The sequence below is a fragment of the Lathamus discolor genome, chromosome W (assembly GCF_037157495.1).
Source record: "Lathamus discolor isolate bLatDis1 chromosome W, bLatDis1.hap1, whole genome shotgun sequence".
Taxonomy (NCBI): domain Eukaryota; kingdom Metazoa; phylum Chordata; class Aves; order Psittaciformes; family Psittacidae; genus Lathamus; species Lathamus discolor.
The window spans coordinates 2,862,373-2,869,477 of NC_088908.1; positions in this window are offsets into that span (position 1 = coordinate 2,862,373).

A 7,105-nucleotide genomic window follows, 5' to 3' on the forward strand; every position below is an offset into this window, starting at 1 on the left:
GGGTGGTTTTTGAAGAACTTGCTACTCTTTGCATGGTTTTGTTCTTTGAGTGTTAAATGATTTAGCTGTTGCACTGAAGCTTGAGCTGTACGCGTGTGAACTTATAAATGCTGTTTGGGGGCTTTTTTTTTTGTGCACGATAGCATACGTGCTTTAAATGTGTCGCATTGTGTCCCCCTCCTTTTTTTGGGGGGGGGGGGGCTTTGCAAATTTAAATGGATTGTGCCTGAAGAATAGTTTAGACATGTAGCGTATGAAGTACATTCAGTAATGCTAGTACATGGTATTTATTCATTTTGGTCAAATTTGCATGTGATAATTGGCTTTCAAATTACATTGCTTTGGTAGCAAATACAAAACCTCTTCTTAATTTATAACGCTGAAGTAAATTAGTGATAGTTTTAGTCACTAAAAACACTTGAAAACCAAATTCTGGAAGAAGAAGGAAAAAAAACTTTAAAGCTTAGCAAGGTAGGATATTATTTTAGGTGCAAACTTGCTTTAATTTTGAGTGTGTTTGAACATTAAGGAAGAGATTCAGATAAATGACATTAAAAAACATTTGTAGAATAGAAAATCAAATAATACTGTAGCATTACAGCTGGAATCTGAGTTTAACTAAGCTTTAAATTTCAGAAAGCCCCTTTAACCAAATAAAACCACTGCACCTCAGATTAGCTTAGGGTGGCACTTTTTTTACATAGTATTTTCATAAGTATTTGTACAGATGTGAACTGATCTGATATAACAGCAAGGAAAGTAGCTAAGGCAGAAATAAACAGTACTGACAAAATAGCCTTTTGTGCCAGTATGCTCTCTCATGGTATATTTTAAAGCAAATAAACCATATTCCTAATGCATAATATAGTGCAGACATTTTCAGAAGCCCTTTAGGGTTTAATCTGAGGTAAGAAAAGTTCTAAATCAGCATTAACAGCTATAATTCAATGATTGTGTCATGGGACATATAAAAAGTATTTTAGTTCTTGTGGTGTAGTCTTGACAGTTCTTGAATGTTGACTGAATGTTTATACTAGTAGAACTGTGAGTTTGTTACATTTCAGTATTTCTGCCTCTTGGCATGCTAAAAGCACGGCTTCATTTGCTCCTTACACACCCAGTATAGTGCTTGTAATCTGCTAAACTACAGAAATAGCTGCTGCTAAGTAATGGTGTGGGTTTTCTACTTAAAAATTTTTGTTGTAGGAACCTCAGGAGGTCACTGTTTAATGTTTTTATATATGCCCTCTTCCTGTTTTAAGTTTCCCTTTCTGAAGGATTCAGAGAATGAAGAAAAGCTGCTGATCAAACTAAGTTGGTACCAGAAAGGGCATTTGAAATCCTTATAAAATGCATCTTTTTGGCAGTTCTAAATTGCTGTTAAATTAGAAATGCAATACTTTTTTTTTTTTTTTTTTTTTCATTAGACATTCAGGAAACAGGTTTTTTATTTAGAAAAAAAGCAAATATTAGAATAGTTCATTATTTTAGGCAGTGCAAGCAGAAGTAATCAGTTTTGTAATTTTCCAAAGCTTATTTTCTAAACTGGTGAACATGTATATACTTAAATTGTAATAAGCTAATACTTATGCTTTAGTTTATTGCTCCTTAAAGCTTGCACTCAAAAGATCAAGTTTGGAAGAATGGGGTTATAGTCATTGTAATTTTTAGAAGTTATGAAGTAGCATAAATTTTGTTACTAACAATATCGATACACTCCTTTGGGGGGTTGGGTGTTTTTTTAGGACTTTTATGTTAGCATCAATCTTAATTGCTTAAAATGCATATATCGTATACTAGTAAAATGTATATTTTAATGTTTCAGGTGGCTTTCCTCAAGCGAAACTCATTGCTACTTAGAAATATTCAAATACTAGCTTTATCTCAGGTGAATACTCTTGAAACCTTCTTGTTCAGAACACATGCTTATAAAAATGTATCTTAATTATATCTCTTTATGTTTATCATATTAAGCAGCTTCTCTTTCTTAAACTTACTCTAAATTAACCTTCTACTGTTGGACAATAATGACTTTTGCTTCACCTATTTTATTCATATTGAATGTGTTAACAGATAAAGGCGCATTCTTCCTTTGAGGAGAATGCATCCATGTTCAAACAACTGAAATTTTTCTTGAAAAAAATGCTTAAAATGTAACATTTTGTTGGAAATCTTTTGTTTCAGATTTTGTCAAGGAAAGAAGTTTCAACTTAACACTAATTGCTTCAATACTGATGCATAAGCCATAGAATCATAGAGTGTTTTGGGTTGGAAGGGGCATTAAGCTTATCCAGTTCCAACCCCCTCCCATGGACAGGGACACCTTCCACTAGACCAGGTTGCTCCAAGCCCCATCCAACCTGGCCTTGAACACTTCCAGGGATGGGGCAGCCACAGCTTCTCTGGGCAACCTGTGCCAGTGTCTCACCACCCTCACAGGGAAGAACTACTTCTATATATGGTCCACAGAGTACTTTTTTATCTTAGATAAAGGTTAAACTCTGCAGTGAAATGATTACTGTAAATTTGAAAACATCCTGCAGTTATTTCAGATAGATACTGATGTATTTTGCATACATAATTGTGATATATTACATATTTCCAGTAACCTCATCTTGAGTAAATAAAGCTTGATCAGTAGCTGTGTATTTCACTTGCCTATGCATTATGAATGACTTGCATTCATATCAGTCTATTAAGTATTTTTCCCCAGTAGAAACCTCTTTTTGTCTGCTGCTGCTAACTGCTCTTTGCACTTAATGATTGGAGCAAGCCAGTTTGGGATAATTAGTTTAAATGGGAAACTCTGAGGTGAGTAGTCTTGTTTTTTGCCCTGTATATTCTGCTAAAATAAAAAGGATACTTACTTGAATGTATTTATGTGAGGGAAGTTAAAATGGCTGTATAAAAGATGAATACAACAGTATACTTTTTCAGTAAGCCAAATCCACATCTGAATGAATTCAGCACTTACGGTATAGTATCACTTTTCTATAAGCTGGTTCTATTGTGCTATTTTCACCTTAGGCATCCAATTCCTTACTTTGGGTGAGCAACAAAACTGAGAAGGCCTGGGTGACTTTTGTGGGGACAGTGATTAGATAAACGATGGATATAATCAGGTTTATTTGGCTGCTGAAATCTCCAGTGTGATACTATCTTTTTTTCATGGGAAGAGGTATGTAGCTATGTATGTCTGACTAATGCTAAACACTTTTGAAATTTTTAATTGATGCAGTATATAAAATAGTTTAAAACGTAAGATGTCTGATCTTTTTGCTGACAACTTGGGTTGAATGAGTTTTGCTTGAAAGCTTTAAAACTGATGTTTCTGTATCTGCCACAAAGTTGGATTGCTTCCTTCAAACATATCCTCCTGCGACCTCTCAGACTATACTAAATTGAGTGATATTTCTTGAAGTCTGCCCATTTGCTAACGGAACTTGATTTGAAATAGACTATGGTTTTAATTTTTGATAAGCTGATGAATTTTAAAGGGGTTTGGGGGCCACCAAATATCTTGGATCATGCAGAGAATATGTGTTGTACTGTAGTAATTTTGTATTTATATATGTATGATGTGCCATAATAGACGTGAATGTTAATCACTGCTTGACTATGTTAATAAAGTTGTTTAAATCTAGATGTTGCATTTCAATTTTTAATGCAAGATGAAAATTTCATGTTCAGTTTGTGTTTTGTCTGACTCAGTAGGGTACTCTTCTGGTTTACACACGTTAGTTCTAGAGGCTTTCATATGAGGAGAATTTTCATTTTATCTGAACAAAAATGATCTTTGGATAAGTTAAGGTCAATTCAGTTTAGATGTTTTGTGCTACTTGGGGGCAGATAAACGTAGACACAGGTTTACCTGAAGTGAAACTAATGTTTTTTGGGTGATACTGGTAAGTGCTCTGCTACTGAGAAATGTTACGTTGTTACAAGTGTTATCTTGACTGTATTTGTATTTGGGTAGTTTTGGTTCTGTCTTCTTTCAAATGGCCCTCCCCATTCCCATTCTGTTGTGAGGTAGTTGTGGTACAGCATGCTGCTGTCAGTGGGAGAGGAACAAAACATCTGACTATTGACTCAGAGCCTAATCTTAAAATATGGCTTCTAATCTTGAGTCTGAGGTGAACTACAACTTGTATTTACAAACAATTTGAGTAGAGTAAGTACTAGCATCTTACATAAGTGAAACAAATGTTATGACTGAGTTTGTGGTCAGATTGAAACAGTGCAAGGACTGTCCTTTCAACATGTCATGATATTTTTCTTTTTTTTTTTTGTTTTTTAAAAAGGGCATTTCATTATGTGTGCATAAAATAATTTCTTATGTATGTTAAATGCTTACAGAATAAATGTTGGTAGCTTTTGTTATCCTGCAATGACACCTAATGAAACATTCTGATTATATAAGGTATTAATATGTAAAATGCACTTCTTTCAGAGGCATTTGCCTCTTGTTTTGCATAAAATGAGCAATATACACCACTGAAACCTCCTAAAAGACACCCAACTATTCATCTGATTAATGGCAGGCTTAAAATGAAGCATTTTTCCAATAATCAGTCTACTTTTTAAGGAAAAGAGATGCAATTATGCTGCACATTTATTAACACGTGCATAAGTGATGGAATATAAGGAATCAATTTTGAATTGTACAGTTTTTTCAGGGGGGTTTGTGACACTATTTTTTTTTTTTGCCAGACTCTCATTTGAATCATAAAAGTAAAAATCAAGGTATTTATTTTGTAGCTTCATTTTTGTCAAATCTTAATTTATATTTAAAATATGATAATAAAACTCTCAAAGTGTCGTGCTTGACAGTCTTACCCATTTTTCCTTTTCTCATTGCCCCTTAGCAAAATGGCTAGTCATAAGTTGCCTCTATTAAACATACTGGGGAACTTAGTCTTCCCCTGGGTTTACAGCATACAGGTTAATTTGGATGCATAAGTACTGCAGTACTACTATTGCAGGCATCAATAGTTTTCAACTGTTCATTATTTCTCTCTTCCCCCAGCACTTAATACAAATGCCAAATAGAATTTTGTTTCTCTGATGAAGTACTGTACACAGTGAGAAGCAATGTAATTTGCCAGTCCTTTTACCTTGAAATGATTGTCCAGGAATGCCCTATATGTAGGACATATTTAATTTGCAGTATTTGCAAGTTACTTTTAGATTTACATTCATGTTGACTTCTTCAGGGGGTTTTGTGGCTTGCAAATATAGAAAGCAAAGGGTTCCTTAGCTCAAAATCTCAAACAGTAAGTGAGACCATTAGAAAAAATGAAAAAGAGGGATTTGATTTAAAACCAGCAACAAAAAAGCAAACTTTCTTACAACTAAATTTTGTAGTACTGCTTTCCTTCCTATGTTGAGTACTTATATTTCTTAAAAAATAAAAGAAACAAACAAACAAAAAAAACCCCAATAAACCCAAACAACTCATCTTAGTTTCAAAATTGGCAGAAATATCAGGATGTTACTCAATGTGTGTGTAGACAGGAGGTCCTCTAAATCATTACTCATGCAAGTCTCCACATCTCCATAAGCACTTAGGCTTCATGGGTTTTATCAAGGTGATAAGGATACCGAAGTTCATGTTTGTCTTCCAGCTGCTCAAGCTGGCAGCTGCCCTTGGTAAGTACAGTAATAAGTAAAAGCTCTATTTGGTTCAATTAAAAACACAAGCACCATTTATTTCACTATACTGTACTAAAAAATACATTCCTGAGAGGCCATGTAATCTTACTAGAATAGCTTCAGGACTTTCAACCAACAGTTACTTTTTCTGTTTCCTGCCCCTCTACTCTGCTCTTGTGAGACCTCAGTATTGTGTGCAGTTCTGGTTTCCTCAACATAAAAAGGACATGGAACTGTTGGAACAAGTCCAGAAGAGGGCCACGAGGATGATCAGGGGACTGGAGCATTTCCCATATGAAGATAGGCTGAGAAAGTTGGGGCTGTTCAGCCTGGAGAAGAGAAGGCTGCGTGGAGATTCTCATAGCAGCCTTCCAGGGGCTGAAGGGGGGCTATAGGGATGCTGGGGATGGGGGGACTGTAGTGACAGGACAAGGGGTAATGGGTTAAAACTTAAACAGGGCAAGTTTAGATTGGATATAAGGAAGACATTATTTCCTGTTAGGGTGGTGAGGCACTGGAATGGATTGCCCAGGGGGGTTGTGAATGCTCCATCCCTGGCAGTGTTCAAGGCCAGGTTGGACGAAGCCTTGGGTGGGATGGTTTAGTGTGAGGTGTCCCTGCCCATGGCAGGGGGGTTGGAACTAGATGATCTTAAGGTCCTTTCCAACCCTAACTATTCTATGATTCTGTATTGTAACCAGAGTAGAGTAGGTCTTTGCAATCTGGACACTACATCTTGCTTGTGTAGGATGTACTATGGAGCACTTTGGTACTAAGTGAAGTAATACAATCAGCTTGCTCTTCTAAATGCTTCAGGCTTGCTTGCTTTTCATTTAATTAAAATCCTTTAAACACTTAAGTCGTTTTCACAGAATCACAGAATAGTTAGGGGTGGAAGGGAACTCTGGAGATCAATTATCCAATCCTTCTGCCAAGGCAGGGACACCTAGACCAGGTTACACAGGAACATGTCCAGGCGGTTTTGGAATGTCTCCAGAGAGGGGGACTCCACAACCTCCCTGGGCAGCCTGTTGAAGTGCTCTGCCACCCTCAACATAAAAAAGTTCTTCCTCATGTCGAGGTGAAACTTCTTGTGTTTTATTTAATGGCCATTGCTCCTCATCCTGTTGCTGGGCACCACTGAAAAAGAGTACGGCACCAGCCTTCTGGCACCCACCTTTGAGACATTTATATGCATTAATGAGATCCCCTCCCTTCTCTAGGCTAAACCAGGCCCAGCTCCTGCAATCTCTCCTGCTGGCCACACTCCTCCTGATGCACCCCAGGATACTCTTGGCCCTCCTGGCCAAAAGGGCACACTGCCAGCTCATAGTCAACTTATCTACCAACACTCCCAGGTTCTTCTCAGCTGAACTGCTGTCTACTAGGTCAGCCCCCAACCTGTACTGGTACTTGGGGTTCTTCCTCCCCAGGTGCAGTACCCTACACTTGC